At 35.7% G+C, this 17925-nt stretch overlaps 1 protein-coding gene and 1 pseudogene across 2 annotated transcripts in view; one reads left to right on the top strand and one right to left on the bottom strand.

Annotated features, from left to right (window-relative positions):
* The window catches only part of GRM7 (glutamate metabotropic receptor 7), a 1171176-nt gene that overhangs the window by 261961 nt on the left and 891290 nt on the right, over nt 1-17925 (top strand). The window lies entirely within an intron of this gene.
* Nucleotides 8572-9136, bottom strand: LOC101089841 (annotated as a pseudogene).

Raw genomic sequence — 17925 nt, forward strand, 5'->3', positions numbered from 1 at the left:
GAGAGGAACATAATTTTGAAGGGGGGAAATAACTGATGATGAACCAATGTGGTTGCAGTGAAGGACACAATTTGATGACAAGCAATTGGGCAGCTTCTGGGAGAACAGCAGCCAAAAGAAGTATCAGCAGAACTATGTTTAATTAATGAACAGCAGCAAAAGAGGGTGCTCTAAAAAAGATTAGAGATAGCAATTGAGGCTGTACCTCCTGGGAAATATTGGATGACTGAAGTACTTCTGTGTGTGATGTGATTAAAATAATCAACGAGAATGTTGAACATCAATTCATGAATTTAAAAGATTCAGTGTCCCTGTCTAAAGCTGTAGAAAACATCAAACAGTAATTTCTGATTAATCTGAGAGTATGGGGAAGACCACCAATATAGTGGCTGTTTTCAGAAGTTATAATGGAAATGTCTTCTCCTTTGTTCGTAACAACCTGGTTTATTTTTTGTCCACCAAGATTGAATTCTGTGCCCTTATTATGAAACATATTCAGAACTGAAATTTGCAACTTGAACTGCATTACTTAGGGCAAGTTACAGATCATAGATTTCTCCTCTGTATTGTCTATAATTATTTCTATTTTTAATGAAAACAAAGAAAATAGTTTGTGCAATCTTGTTAGTAAATGGAAACCCCTCAGATTTCAGAATAGAAAAATAAAGTTTGCTGCTGACCATGCCATTCTTGTTTTGCCAACATCAAGTGTTTCTTGAATTCTTATGGAAGTGTTGACTTTTTCCCAATTTTGACTGAAGTTAAGGGAAAAGGAATTGCTTCTTTTATTCTCACTTTATCATCCTTTTCTAAGTTTTTGTTATAGGAAAATAACACACACACAAGAATTTAACCATCAGGTTTCCGAGTGTCATAAATTATTAAGAGAGTGGTATCAATTCCCATATCTTTTGACTGAACCAATCTGCCTACTCTCATGGCGGGAATGACAGATAATTATATTGTTATTTTTTTTAACCATTATTTCACTTCAATAAATACCTGTGTAGCTGAATGTGTTAGACGTAAAACATACTTTCAGTATGTGATGAAATTTATATTTATTTATATATTAATGGATAGGATTTGGACATCCTAATGTTATCACTGGCTTTAAAAAATACTTAGAATATTCTTGATTTAGCGTCAGATTTGCTATGAGAGATTTAAAATATAGTATGTTCTAAATTCAAGGGCTGAATACTCAAAGACATTGTACTTTAAGTCATGCTTTAATTGACATTGCTTGCTATGTGGAAAATTAATTTATGTTTTATTTTATATAAATAAGTTGGAATTAAAAGGTAAATATGTAGATTTTCTTTGGCATAATTCATATTCTCAAATTAAGGTATCCCAAGAAGGCTGGTCGTGAGCCTAGTGATGGAGATTCTAGAAATGTTAAACCTTTACGACAGATCAAAACATTGCATACAAATACATCAGCTATATCTTCAAAATGACACCAAATGTCACCACGTGGTTTGTGAAGGTGATCATACAGGAGGGAGAAAAATATTCAGATGGGACTGTGGCTACACAGTGAGACCATGACCTACCCACCAACCTAAAGTAGTTTATCTTTGTTATTCTCACTAGCTCCTCATTTACCATAGTCCGAATCATCACCTACAATTAGATTTTTATTTGTGCATTAATATGCTTTAATATCTGTCTCCCTCATTAGTCTGGGAGCTTCTTATGGAAGATGATGGATAAGTTGTGGTTCCCTCTGAATCTCTGGTGCTTAGTATAGGATGGATATTGCATATAGTGGGCACTTCTATTTGGTTTTATTTACACATTAAAGCTACCATTTTAGAAAAGGCTTTTCTCATTTAACCTTAAAGAGAAGCATCAGAATCAGTCCTGAGCATAGATTTCAAGGCCTCAACTTGTTATGCTCAAATATATGTGAAATCACCAACATTGCCTTCTCTCTGGCAAGAGTCAGAGGAATTTAATTCAGGATCTATTTTCATCTTTACATTTTCTCTTTACATGTCCCTTAGAGATATTACTCCTTTAGATAGCCTCAGTATTTCAAGGTGACTTACATGCTATAAAGTCTTTGATAGGGTCTTGAGGCATCTGGTAGAAAGCTATGACTAAAATCTAACAAAAAAATAATAAAATCTATCAAACCATTTCATCTTTCTGTTATTGGCATGCCCCTCTAGGGTAAAGAGTAAACTAAACATTTGGCTGGACCAGGCTGTCAGTCAAAAAGAAGGAAAATGGCTTTCTCTGTTCACTTTATTTTTCTCTCATTAGACACTTCTGACTAATATAAGACTAGCTCCATCATTAATTGACCATGCATTTCTTTTTTATCCCCTGTTCATGTCTTACAGCATCTGCTGTGGCACTTTGTCCAATGAAGATTTTCAACAATCTCTATTGACTTGAATTCACTCACTGCTTAGTCATATGGTGGCAGGAGATGGCAAAGGTAGACTTAAAAAAAAATGTGAGGTGGAATCACAGTTCTCTGTTGTTGAACCTTGAGGATTTAGTGCTGACAGTAGCACTTTTGAGCTGTGTAATCTTGGTTGAGTTCCTTGAACTCCCAAAATCTTAGTTTCTTCATTTATGAAATAGAATATTGTTGTATTTGATATAATGATGCAATTTTTGTAAAACTCTTGGAACAGTACCAGCATAGTGTGTGACCATCCCTTCTCACAAAAAAAAAAAAAAGAAATGAATATTTATTAGCAAGTAAATAAGAAAATTTAACCCTGCAATATAATCCCCTAAACCTTTACAAACTGCCAAAACCAATTTAGTCATAGTACATTAAACTGCTCCATAACTTTAGCTTAAAAAAACGGAAGATCAGAAGATCAGATCTAGTTTGGACTAAATCACGGGGGTTTTGCCAATGACATAAAGAGAAGGATCCAGATCAGAGCCCTTTGTTTCCTATAATATAGTCTTACTTATCCTGAGCTGCATTATGGAAGATGCTGGTGTATTTGTATCTCTCAAAACTTATTTAAAGGTGCCTTAAAAATGTTTTTTTTTGCAATAACTATAACACAGGAGAAGGTGAGACTCTCACAAGCTTAACAAGGGAAATAGATCAGAAACTTTTTTTCTCTAAATAAAGATCTTATTTTCATGGTGTCTGGTCTCTCTGACCTAAATTGCAGTAATTCAGTATGTGTGAAATTACCTTTTCTAGGACGGGAAGATCGTAGCAAAAAAAAAAAAAAAAAAAAAAAAAGGAAAACGATGGGAGAAAGAAAAGAATATACAATATAGGCAAGAGTTCAGGCTGTGTGACAAAGAGCCTGAGACTAATAAGAAACTAAATAGTTTTAACAAAGTGGACTCAGAAAAGGTAACTACTAATAAGAAGGACTAGCAATTATCTCCATTCTTCAGCCATGTTTAGGAGTGTGAGGACGTTTTTTAAGAACTAAAATAAAATGATGCTCAGGCCAAAGAATGGCATCTAATTGAGTTCTCTATTTCTGGGGTTTATTTTATTAAACTTTTTTATCACATTCAAGTTTGTGGAATGGCATCGCAGATTTATTTCTGTAATTAAATGGATTGTTATTTACCAGCAGAAATAAAGCTGGCATAAAAAGACACACTATCAGTAACATAGTTCAGACTTTATGAATTATTACTTAGGGGTGATGAATGGGATCATTATTTCTTTCCAAATAGGTTAGCATTTTGTGTCTCAGGTCTGAACACTGGAAGCATATCAGAAAAGGCCAGTAACCAGCCAACTCGTGACCATACATGTTTCTTTTTTTCACCTCCTCCTTTGCTTTAGAATAAGTCATAAAAATAACACTTTTTTCATAATGCTGTGGTCAGCACTTGAATGATGTGAGTTACAGTCATAATATTATTGCTGGCAGGTGTTATTGTGGGTTGGATTTTGTAAACCAGGATTTGATGTGTGGGAGCCTCTAGCTTGGTGTTGGAGTCCCACATGTTAGAGGTGGGTGGTGTATGAACAGACAGGTTCTCAGTGAATCAGCCTGATATAGGCTGGACATTTTTACATGCTTGAGGAAACTTCTAGACTTGATAAATTGATAATGACTTGATAACTCTAACACTCAAAGACTTGGGGTTATTACATCTAGAAGGATCTCTAATTGGGCTGAAAAATATTATAAAGGGGCAATGCAGTCTTCATGGCAATAAGAGGGGGATCAAAACAGGGGTTCTGGGTCCAGCATCTAACATAAGTTTCTGCTGAGTTTTTACAATGTGTGCTGGAACTTTGTGGAGTACATCTTTAATTACTACTCATGAAATGTGCCCCAGTAGACCAGATTCAGTTTAAGAATGAAGGATAAAACAACATTCAATTTTCAATTTGAAAAGTTTTCTAAGTCTCTAGCAAGTTGTATATATAGTAAGATCAAATATCCCTCTCTTTCTTTTTTGTAATAGCCATAAACTAGTAGGAGTCAACCTTTTGAACTTTACATACAAAGGAGAGAGAAGACAAGGGATCTCTTGGTAATTCATTTTGCTAACATAGTCCCCAGATCATTCAAGGTGGGTATGTTTATGCTGTGCTAACAAACGCCCCAAATCTCACTGGCCCAAAACAACAGAATCTTTCTCAGGCCCTATGTCCATTTTGGGTCAGCTGGAGTCTCTGCTTCTCATTGTCTCTACTTAGGTCCCCTGCAGGCCCAACTTCATGTGCAATCTGACCATACTTCCAGAATGAAAAACACCAGAAATACTTGGTAAATAGCCATAGTGACTACCGCAGTGCCCATCTTTACTTGATTAACATTGTTCCTCAGGAAATATGTCTTTTACTATTACCCATTGCCCCCCCTTTTCCTCCCTTACTGTTTGAAGTAGTCCCAACAAACATCCCTGAGTTTTGGTGTTAGAAAGATCTTAAATAATATATGATCAATACTCTCACTTTACAGAGAAAATTGATTAAAATCTGACCAGATATGTTAAATTACCTACCTAAATGCACAAACTAAGTTAATGTCAAAGGTTAGTTCTGATTCCCCAGTGGCATCTCTTCTGTTCCATTGCACAATATCTTTTGGAATACTATAGCAATAACTGAAGTTATTGAAGACTTTCATTTAGGATATCAATAATACTCTACACAGAAAGCAGAACATTTTCATTTTCTTAATAATGTATTGCATATATCTATATTCTAGTACTTGCAAACCTTCTTTGATATAAGTAGATGACAGTGGGACATTTGTACTTTATGAACTGTTAGATTACCAGTACCTATAAGGGTGTCAGGCACGTAGAAGCTATTGAATTAATATTTGCCATTTTTAAAATCATCTGTTCAGTGTTTGCATATCCACCTACCTGGCTCTCTAGTGAATTGAGGAGGAAAGCTTTCAGTTTTCAGTGGTTTGTGTAGCATCAATGCTTAGCCAAAATACTTAGTTCTATGAGCAATAACAGTAGTTAAATTTTGTGATGAATGCATAGGTAAAAGAAATGGCAATGTCATGAATTGAGCTAATTATGAAGACTGCAGGGCAAATCTGAATTAGTGGGAGATCTGAACTGCAATATATTTTTCAAAAAAAATCTGATTTTATTTAAGTTCACATAAATGATGACAAAGCTAACAATATCACTCAAAGAATTCTTTCTTGTAAGTTATAGCTTATATGCAGAAATTTACCTGCCCATTTGTGAATTAGAGTGAAGATCTCATAGATTATCCAGTAAATCTGCTCTTTAAAAGTCATTATCCTTAGCTCTGTTCTGAAATAACTGCCATGCATCCCATTTTAAATGTTTAAAAATTTGGAATGTTGAACCAAATTGACTGTTGTCTAGCAAATGTGGCAAGTGGACTTGATTTGAATTTATTATATTGTCCTATTAACATGTCTTTAAACTGCTGATTTACACATACTTAAATGAAGTATTCTTAATAATTTACTAAAATTCTCTTTTCACTACAGATTTTATTTTCCAAGTGTGTGAATTGCTTATCTCTTCAGCAAAACATTATTTGACTTAAATCAAATAGCTCAAGTTTTGACACATATACAAAAAATTAAAATATAAGTGCAAACCTCAAAACCAACACTCCCTTTGGATGAGTTTCTCCTACCTCACCTCATTTTATTTGAAGCTTCTTGGACATCCAGCACATTTTATATGAAAACTGATTGTGTTCTCTGACTAGCCTGGTCTGTCTAGTAATATGGTGGTTAGTATTATGGTGTACTGAGATATGTGTGTGTGTGGGGGGGGTAGGGTGGAGAGAGCCTGGGGAGCAGGCTGATTTTATTTCTCAGTTGAAGAACGTTAAAAATAAAAAAAAGCTGATATAAAAGGCACATGAGCTTGGCATCCATGGGATTGCCTGGAGCAAATAGCAATGTTAGCATCTTTAAGCAGGATGTGACAAGCTCCTTGCTCACCACCTTTGGAGAAGCAAAGCTCAGCATTTTGACATATCCTAGGAACAACCAACTCTACATTATATTAAAGAAAAATTGATATTTTTACTATTTCATGAAGACTCATGAAAAACAGTCTATATCAGATACCACGTGGCCAAATTTTATAAATGCATCCAAATTTCCTTCCAATTTCCTCTCTATTTTATCTCCCATCACTGCAAACAGTCCTTTTTTTCCCTTTCTCTGCAGCCTTTTCAGTCAGTCAACCTGGTTTCCACTTTCATTACCCTCTCATCTCTCTGTACACACACACACACACACACACACACACACACTCCTGTTCTTATCTCAAACAAATAGTCTCTCTTGGCTTCATCAGTAAGGATTCTGGTTCTCCTTTTATTCAGAAATATAAAAGGTATGTCCTTTTAGGAAGCAGCAGAGACTATCTGTGGTAAAGAATTTTTTCCCTGTCACTCATATAGGAATTGGTCCTCTGTTCTGTGTTCAATTTTGTCCCACGGTTGAATCAACATAGTCATTAATTTAGTCAACAAATACTTATTGAGTGACTGACTACAAGTTCCAGACATTTTCCAAAAGATGAGCTCAATATTTAATAATGACTCTCACATCCATGTTTTGTTTGACTAAAAACCTTCCTGTCATTTTCAGTAAATATTTACTATATAGTAATGGTCAGAGACCATTACTGTAGGTGGTATTGGAAAGAGGAGGGAATGTTTCTGATGCTGAAAAATGGCAGCCAGCCTTCTTGGACATGTGAAATTGTTAGGAGGAACTTTAGCTTAATGAAAACAAAGGCTTGGAAATGCACATCAAAACCACAGTGAGGTATCAGTCACTTCACACCTCTCAGAATTCAGAATGGCTCTCTTCAAAAAGACAAGAAATAACAAATGTTGGTGAAGATGTAGAGAAAAGGGAGCCCTCTTACACTGTTAGTGGGGTGCAGCCACTGTGGAAAAAATATGGAGGTTCCTCAAAAAATTAAACTAGAAATATCGTATGATTCACTAATTCCATTACTGAGTATTTACCCAAAGAACACAAAAACGCTGGTCCAAAAAGATGTATGCATTTGTTTGTTTACTGCAGCATTACTTAAATTAGCCAAGAAATAGAAGCAAACTGAGTGTCCACTGATAGATGAATGGGTAACGAAGATGTGGTATGTATGTATGTGTATCTATATATCTATATCTGTATCTATATCTATATCATCTGCAATGGAATATTACTCAGCCATAGAAAAGAATGAGATCTTGCCATTTGTGATAACATAGGTGGACCTACAGGGTATTATGCTAAAAGAAATAAGTCAGAGAAGGACAGATACTATATGATTTCACTTATATATGGAATCTAAACAACAAAGCAAATGAACAAACAAAGCAGAGAACAAACTGATGGTTATCAGAGGGAAGGAGATGGGGGGTGGACAAAATGGGTGAAGGGGACTGGGAGGTATGGGCTTCCAGTCATTTAATGAATAAGCCACAGAGATAAAAGGCATTGCATAGGGAATATAGTCAATGGTATTATAACGGGGTTGTATGGTGACAGATGGTAGCTACACATGTGGTGAGCACAGCATAACATATGGAGATGTTGAATCACTATGTTATACTCCTGAGACTAATGTAACATTATGTGTCAGCTATATTTCAATTAAAAAAAAGGCCTAAAAGGTCACTTTCACCACTGGATACTAATTTCTTGCTGGAGAGTAAAGTTTTATAGATCCAAGGGTGAGTATCAAAGAGTAAGTAAACTAAGCCTCAGGCTAAATAGGAATAACAGGTGGTCATCTAACCACCCTGAACATGCCCGATCTTGTCTGATCTCAGAAGCTAAGCAGGGTCAGGCCTGATTAGTACTTGGATGGGAGGATAACAGGAGGTCAGAGTTGGAATGGACCTAGGAGTACATACTCTTCAGTTTTAAACAGGAAATATGGGAGTCTTAACCTTTTTGGACAGCCAGCATCTCACCTTCCTTCTTAGACTTAGGACTAGGAAGAACTTTTTTTTTTTTTTTCCAGGCTCACAGAGACCATTTATCGTAGACCTGCTGCTGACCAAGGAGCAAGGGGAGGACTGGGTGTGCAAGCTAATAAATAGAGGAGGGGAGGCTTTGCTGGTGCTGTAGCCATTCAGTCCTCATTCTTCTCAGGCGTGAAAGCATCTGTCTTCTGGGTGAAGGTTTCAGCCACAAGCAGGGGGAAGACCAGGGAGTCATGGGCATAGACTTAGGCTGTGTGTCCACCCAGATCTTGCCCCAGGAAACCACTTCGTCTGTCCTGGCACCAGAATCGGAGCCATCAAATTCCTGGGCCGAGTTAATGTAGACATCATAGTTGGCCCATTCCACATGAGGTTGGCGTTGGTGATGTGGTGCTTGACCACACTCATGCCCAGGATGATCATGATGGTGCGCTTGGCAAAGATGGCCTGTGTGTTGATGAGCCTCAGGTCCTCAACGATGTCCAGGAACAGACCTGGATTCTTGTAGGAATGGAAGTAGATCATGTCGCCCAGAGAACCATCTGTAAGCGCTGGGCTCAACACGGGGATGTGGTTCTTCTGGGCCCAGTAATACACGGATTCTGGGTTGTTGATCTCCTTGCCCAGCTGGGCGATCATCTTGGAAGGTGTCCACTTCACACCCTCTGTGTTCTGCTCCAGCACCATCTGACCCAGAATGGGCATCAACCAGTCCTCAAACTAGACTTCCACAGACTAGGCTGCGAAGCAGAGTCTCCCCTCTACTACTGCAGTGAAAATGTCCAAACACAAGCTTTCCTGGCTTACTTTTACGCAGGGGTGGCAGACCGATTTTTAGGTGTCATTTATAGTGTTACAGTCACTGTCCTAGATTGCCAACATTCTAGAAGTCCTTGAAGACTCCTAAAATTTTCCTAATAAATAATAAATTTATTTTCCTAATAAATCATAATTTAATTTCATCTAAATTAACCAGAAAGGTTTCTGTGGTATGGCCTTCAGAATTCCACGTACATAGTATAGTGAAAGGAGATAGAATTTGATGTGCAAAAGTGATTTTTCTTTCTGAATCTCAGCTTTTTAAACTATGGAAGTTGGGATAATAATAATGAGCTTGCAAGTTAATAGTGAGAATTAAGTAGTGTGATAATTGTCGAGTTTGAAGTGCTATTATCTCGTAACCGAAATAGGGTTGTATACTTGTATGATCTGGTAACAGAAATAGATTTCCATACAGTTCCTACAACCTAAGGAATTCTTTAAAAAATTAAAAATAGGAGACTTCACAAATTTTCAGAGAAAATAAAAATTAAACACTGACTTTATCTTGTAAGAAATGGGTTACAAATCTCTTTCTTTCTGACAAATTCTGCTTTTGGGAAATGATCTTCCTTGGAAGATTATCTCTCACCCTTGAGGTAATTTTCTCTACTCCTAAACAGTCCTTTCTTAGTGAATAGAATCCTATGGTAGAAATCAGCATTAAGGAGCATTTATTGAACATAAGCTCTGTTACCAGAAGTTTTACATGTTATTTCAATCAGTCCCTAAATCTGGCATAAACTTGCTGAAAATGCCCACTTCTGAGACCCGAGGAGTAAAAATGTACTTTATTTTATTTTATTATTATTTTTTTGTACTGGCTGAAGTTTTAAAATCAGGCACACAAGGCTATTGGAAGACGTATGTTTTAATTTCAAGCCCAGGACACTTTCTACTTTTGCTTACAATAACAAAATACTCATTTTCCTGCCACCTCTTTTCCTGTGTGAGAGGTGAAGATATCAAGCCTATCAAATTCCTGAGAAATTCCTGGAAAAAAAAAAAAAGAAGTAGGTATTATTTCACTGATCTTTGAAATGTATTGTACACATTTATCAGTTTGTTGTTGTTCCTATTTAGTAGTGCAGTAAACTCAGCAGAAGCCAAAGGGGAAAGGAGAAATTCATTTCAATTTTGGGTGATGCTTAAGTAGAAATGTCTTTGATACATGGAGTTTTCCTCTTTTACTATAACTTTTTTTGCATTTTATTGACATTTTATTAGGCCCATATAAACACCATTTTATTCCTAACCAGCTAAGCAGATTAGCTTAAATTTCAACTCATCCAATATCTAGCTGTGTAGGCATAGGAAAATCATTTAAACTTTCTGTGCATTGGTGTCCTCATCTGTAAAATGAGGATAATGTCTGCACAGACTTCATAGAGCTGTTGTAAGAATTAAATACTAGAAACATTTCTGTGTAGTGCAAAATGTCCATCAAGCATGTAGTGCCTAGATTATATTCATTTATATTTCTAAAAATAAAATATTAACTGCTTTCAACAGTTATTTTCAACAGAATGTAGTATTAAATATTATAAATATATTAAATATGTAATTTATTTATATGTTCAATATATTTACATATTTGGTCAAATTAATCAATATTAATCAATATATTTACATATTTGGTCAAATTAATGTTTCCTTTATAATTATATTCATAATTACTGACTGCAGAATAGTAAAACTAAATGGTGGTGGTGTCTTTTCTTGTTTTTGTTTTTGTTTTTTGGTATAATTGCCTGTTAATGACACTGCAGTTTTTATGCACTGAAATAAAGAACAATCTATACATTGGGGTGCCTGGGTGGCGCAGTCGGTTAAGCGTCCGACTTCAGCCAGGTCACGATCTCGCGGTCCGTGAGTTCGAGCCCCGCGTCGGGCTCTGGGCTGATGGCTCAGAGCCTGGAGCCTGTTTCCGATTCTGTGTCTCCCTCTCTCTCTGCCCCTCCCCCGTTCATGCTCTGTCTCTCTCTGTCCCAAAAATAAATAAACGTTGAAAAAAAAAATTAAAAAAAAAAAAAGAACAATCTATACATTATTATAATTAATAATAGCTTGTGCCGATTGAATGATCAATCCCATTTGCACATTATTCTACCCCCATTACTGCCTAAGCTTGGCACAGGACTGGAGGATTATGGGTTCATTTATCAGAATGAGATCCAACCCAGCAACTAATTCCAATGATCTCTTGAACTAAAAAGGATTTTCCCTTCTATTTTTCTGGTGATTAAACCAGATTAGGTAAATATTCCTCTAAATCTATTGTTTAGGAACTGGACTCTTGATTCACAAAAATGCACTGGGAAGCAGAGAAAATAGGAGTTGATTTCCTTGCTACCTGAATATCATCAACTGTGCCTCTAATTCCATACCTTTTTTCTCATTAATTTTATATGAATATATACTGAAATGATATTTTAGTTATATTGAGTTATGAAAATTCATTTTATCTGTTTTTATTTTTTTTTATTTTTTATGGAAGCATAGTTAACGATATTTCAGGTGTACACCATCAGGATTTGACAATTCTATACATAATGAAATGCTTGCCACATTAAGTGTAGTCAAGTCTGTCATCATACAATGTTATTATAATAATTGTGACTACATACCTTGTACTGTACTTTTCATCTCCATGATTTTTCATTTTACAACTGGAAGTTTGTACCTCTTAATCCTCTCCAACTACTTAACCCATTTCCCACTGCCCCCCTCTGGCAACCACCAGTTTGTCTCTTTATTTATGGATCTATTTCCAGGTTTTATTTGTTTTTTAGATCCCGTGTATAAGTGACATCATATAGTATTTGTCTTTTTCTGACTGACTCATTTCACTTAGCATAATACCTTTTGCTGATGTTGATGGTGAGGGGTCCCATGGCTACAAGGAAATTCAGGGTAAGGAAATCTCTTATCATGTCTCAGAATGCATCTGAGATGCTAACTGTGGTTGGGAAGCTAAATGGCATTAGGATATGAAAGTTAATAGCATCACACTCATTGCTTACTTCATGCTTAATTTTTTTGTTTGTTTTTATTTCTCTGAATTCTCTTTCTCCTCCCCTCCCACCCTATTCTTTTTTTCTTTTCATTTCCTTTTTATATTCCATTTCCTCGTTTCCATTCTCTGTGGTTTCTTTCAGTAAGAATTGGGAGACAAATTCTTAAATACATTTTCAATACAAGCATGTGTTCCCTTGGCTGAAAAGATACAATGACTTTATTTTACTGTAAGGTATAAATGACTACCAGCAAATCCTTTTCAGAGAGAAGAATTTTTAGGGCATTTAGCTGGTAAAGGGGCACTACAACCCGCTTAGAACTAAGACAACTTCAGAAGAAACACAAACATATGCTTCTAGGCACCTTTCTTGCCAGAAGAGAAACTTTTTGAAGTTTGTCACTGACTGAGATCTCTGTCTCAAATACACTCGCATTTATATTCTTTGACCCAAATTGTCATTTTCTTTTGATCACCCCGGGCAGAAGTTCTAATGATATTGTCTATATTACTTCATATTATAAAATAATTAGAATGGTTGCACATTTCTGGTGAATAGTGAGTTTTCCAGTTTCTGATTGAGAACTACCCACAGAGACTTGGCTACTCCTTTTAACAAATGAAAGGGAATTTCTTAAATTTTTAGCTCATCCCCTGGTACATGGCAGAATGAAGAATCAAAGATCAGAGTTTTGCTTGGTTCAACCACCAACTGTCACTCTATTCTCAGTGTCATGTAGCCATGATACCTGGATCTCTGCCCATCCTGATTCTAGCCAAGAAGATAATTGCTTATACTCAAGCCTAGCATGCAGTATGCATTGACTTCCTGTTGGGACCCATACTCAAAGAGAGTGTTGCCAGTTTCAACCTTTGGATCTAATGTAGTCGGTTTTATTTTATTTTGTTTTGTTATACATCTTGACACAAATAATTCCTCCTTACAGTTTTTGGAATAACAAGAATCCATGACATAATTTATTTGGAACCTTCCTCAGACATACCTGTAGACTGTGGGACAAAAAAAAATGTATGCAAAGGATAGTCATGCTTGCTGGGGATCAGCATGCTATTTGCTCTGTTTTTATTTAATTTATTACTAATTGTAATTTCAAGAATATTTTTTTCACTGTATATCTGAAATAAAATCAGCTTGGCTGAAGTCACTCTATCGAAGAGTTTGAAAAAGTTTATAGTATGTTGCAGAATAAATTAAGCAATTTACTTGAAGGAGAGAATGTCTCCAAAAACTAAATGTCTCCATTATTAGAAGTTTGAGTTACCTCACTCACCCTTTTACTGTGTTGTAATCTGACCTAACAACAACAAAAGTTAGTGAAATATTATTAACTGTAAATATAATTAATGAATACAAAGGTCTTTCAAAGCACATTATATTTTATAATTATTTATAGTGGTAATAGAATAAAAATAATAAAAACCTTGGATGGTTGAACTTTTATTAATTGCAAGATTTTATAGTCCTTGAAGTTATTGGGTGTTGTTTTATTTTTCTCAGAAACAGCTTGAAACTTCTCATTTATTTTATAAAATGCCAAATTTTGCAGAAGTCTATGAAATTGTCATGATTTGCCCCACACCAGAATTAAATGTATTTCTCAGAAATGAATTCCACTTAAAACTTTCTGATTAACACAATTACTTCTGAGTGTTCTTAGAAATAATTTAATTTAATAATTCCTGCTTCAGAAAAGTGAGATGTGGATAAAGTGTAAAATAGATTTGATAGTTTACCCTAAATGGTGTGGGAGATTGGACCATGGACTCAGAGTTTGTAACAGAGGAGGAGAATTATGGAAACAGTCATTCTAACTACAGGGGTATAACAGTTGTTAAAACCCATGGCCCGTGGCTATTATGGACCACACTTAGGAGAATGGTAAGTAGATCTTGGAGGTAGACCGTGTGTGTGTCCCAAAGTAAATCTGTTGAATGGTATGTGCCCAAACTCTTGCACCTCAGAACATCCTTATTCCTATTTGGATAAAACTATCATTGACTGGAAAAAAATAGATACTCTACAGTGCTTGTACTATTAGCATCTTTGCATTACTAGAAGATGATGGTAAGGATGGCACCAAAGCCAGACAGTGTTTTATGATGGTAAGGAGTCTTTTTTTGTTTTATTTTATTTTATTTTATTTTATTTTATTTTATTTTATTTTATTTTATTTTATTTTTTTATTGTTGAAACAATGTTTTATTTATTTATTTATTTATTTATTTATTTATTTATTTATTTATTTTTCAGTATATGAAATTTATTGTCAAATTGGTTTCCATACAACACCCAGTGCTCATCCCAAAAGGTGCCCTCCTCAATACCCATCACCCACCCTCCCCTCCCTCCCACCCCCCATCAACCCTCAGTTTGTTCTCTTGTAGCAACATGGATGGAACTGGAGAGTGTGTTGCTAAGTGAAATAAGCCATACAGAGAAAGACAGATACCATATGTTTTTACTCTTATGATGGTAAGGATTCTAATAGTTTAGAATGCTATCATAGAATTTGTAGATCATCACCAAGAACTCATTACTTTTTGCCCTCTTGGACATTTGGTATTTTGAAAATGAACCACACTTACACTTTTGCAGTGACAGCAAGCCCTTCTCATGACTATCATGTCTTGTCTACCGACCAACATTCCAACTTCTCTGGTGTCACTTTCTGCCTTGCTTACTGCATTGCAGATACATTGTTTTCTCACATTTTCCTTCCTTCCTACCTTCCGTCCTTCTTTCCTTTCTTCCTTATTTTATTTTTTTTCCTCTCTCTCTTCCTGTTTTGGAATTAATCTCTTTTCACATTCAGGCCCTGCCTGACATGTCACTTATTTAGAGATGCCTTCTCTGCCCACCTCATCTAAATTAGGTTTCCCCATCTCACCTTCAGGTATATCTGCCTCAGTACCTCATTTTCATCAAAGATATATTAAAATGAGAAACTATATTTATTTATTGTATACTTCTTTTTGTTCCTCTCCTCTATTTGAATGTAAGTTACATGAGAACCAGAATGGTTTCTATTTTATTCAAGGATGAATTACCAGTACATGGTAGAAAGTGAATGCGTAACTTCTGGGGGGAAAAAGAAAATTATGATTGGATTTAACAGCTTTAATGAGAAGCAAGTCAATACAACCTGCTACACTTTTATACTATTCTAGTGACCTCGTGGGAAACCATGACTACCTGAGACATGTGGTATTAGTGAAAAAGTAAACCTTTATTTCCCTTTAGATCAGGGAATAAAATGTGTTTGGGAAGAAACTCAAACTTCATCTAAAGAATATTGTGTCTACTGTTGTCTAGAAAGATTGATGAGAATGTTAAAGAGTGAAAGAACAATGTCTTCTAGCAAAATTAACTTTGTTAGAAGAACTTTACTCCCTTTGGATTTTTCTGGAATTAATATGGAATTCTCACTTATGGCTGATAGAGTAGAACTGACTCAAGGTTCCCTGTCTTCTAGAAAATAGCCAAGCACTATTAAAGACTATGAAGAGAAAGTGATCATAAATAAAATATTCTTTTTAAAAAAAGAGCATATCTTGAGATGCCTGGGTGGTTCAGTTGGTTGAGCATCTGACTCTTGATTTGACCTCAGGTCATCATCTGACGGTTCGTGAGTTTGAGCCTCACATTGGGCTCTGCAATGACAGGGCTGAGCCTGTTTTAGATTCTCTCTCTCTCCCCCTCTCTTTCTGTTTCTCCCTTTCTTGTGCTCTCTCTCTGTCAAAATAAATATACTTAAAAAAATAACATAAGAGCATATCTGTAGTTTCTGAATTGGTTTCAAATTCACTGCAGCATTTCTCTGACAGTATTGTATGAGAGATTCTTTTTGGGAAACAATGGGCAATTTTGGGGAAAAAAAGCAACGTTGAGAACTTCAGCATTGAAGTTCTATGACACTAGAATAAAATTTGCCATTATTGCTTTCAGATAATCAAGAAAAAATAATATTTGGGAAGAAAAAAGTCAAATTGGTTGTTTTGTACAATGATGATAGAGCTATTGTCTTGGTAAACATTTGGTTCTTTAAAATGTATTTTAGTGTTCTTGTGAAGACAGACTGATTCATTAACAACATGTTATACATTTCATCAAAAACATAACTTTTCAATAAAATGCCTCCCTGTGATATGGTGTTATTAAATTCATTGGTCTGATTCATCAGCCATGAGTTTTAAAAAATGAGAAAACAAGACCACAATTAATCTCATACATAAAATAATTCTCCACAGCTCTAGGGCTGCCATATGTTTTTAGGCTACTGATATTTACATATATCAGAATAATTAACTCTGGTACATGAATTCTTATGACTGTCTAAAAACATTTTGAGGGTATACACTAAAGAGTTTCTTTTTTCCAAAACTTCCCATGAATCATTTTAATAAGTATAACAAAGATGAAAACTATACACTTTCATTCATTTCACTTTTCATTAGAATCAATGAAATAAATATTGCTTTCTCTGAAGAGCGATCAACATGGTTTCTTCTGAGATACTTTCATTTTCTGTTCTTAGGTTTATGTGTATATATGTTTATGTTAAAAAATGTGTATGTCTTTCTCTACCTACTGCTTAAGTACCTTGATGAGGGTATATAACTTACGGTCATTCAGAACACCGTGGTTCCCTTTCCTCAGTAACTTGGCTCTATTTTGGTTCTCACAGTTTCTTCACGTCCTCTGGATCTCAGAAATGCTTGTCATCCAGGCCTTGGCTTAAACTCTTCATGTCAAGACAACCATCCCAAGCCTACCTGTTCCCTCATCAAGGTGGTCCTAGCTTCATGGAGAGCTTGGCTCCCAGTTCTGAGCTCTTCCACAGAGGAATACCAGATCCCTCTCCCATTGCCTGCAGACCCTACACTATTCATGTTTATCCTCTTCTTAGACATCGCAAGCCATTCTCTCTCCTCAGCTACAACTAACCACTAGCAATTTCTCTTCACAGGGAAAACTTTCAGGGTGTTTACCAAGAGGCATTGCTACATGATTTAAAAAGCAGACATCCAGAGTGGAAAGAATTTTCTAGGTACTTCTCTTGCGAAAAATAATTTTGAAAAGATTATCTGTAAGTGACAGTGAGGCTGCTAAGTAAAAGACACTATATATATAAATACATCTTCAGTCCTGGCTTCTATCTTGTTAGGTACAAGATCCATAGGAATTTTGAGATTCTGTTGTTGTTGACATAATCAAAGTATGAAGATAAGTTTCCTCCATGGGGAAAAAAAAGACAAATGAACATTGAGGACGTGAAAATACACAGTGAATGTGTTATTCTGAGCTGAACATGCCCTATTTTTACCTGAGGTAAAAGCTTCATGGCCAAGCCTTCATAATAGAGTGGATACAAAGAAAGAAATTGACTTAACCAGTAAGGAGAGGTACTGGGGAACTGTTTTAAAAATAGACGTCATGTATCATACATTGTGCTTTGTTTGGATAGAAGCCTTCTACTTAACATAGAGGCACTATTTAACAATCATTAATTTTCCAATATTTTAAACTAGGGTGACATTTTGGTTGTTGCTTGTTCTTTGTTTTGTTTTGCTTTTTGAAAGTTTATTTATTTATTTTGAGAGAGAGAGAGTGAGAGAGCAGGGGAGGAGCATAGCGAGAGGGAGAGAG

This window comes from Felis catus, chromosome A2 (genome assembly GCF_018350175.1).
Source record: "Felis catus isolate Fca126 chromosome A2, F.catus_Fca126_mat1.0, whole genome shotgun sequence".
NCBI classification, from domain to species: domain Eukaryota; kingdom Metazoa; phylum Chordata; class Mammalia; order Carnivora; family Felidae; genus Felis; species Felis catus.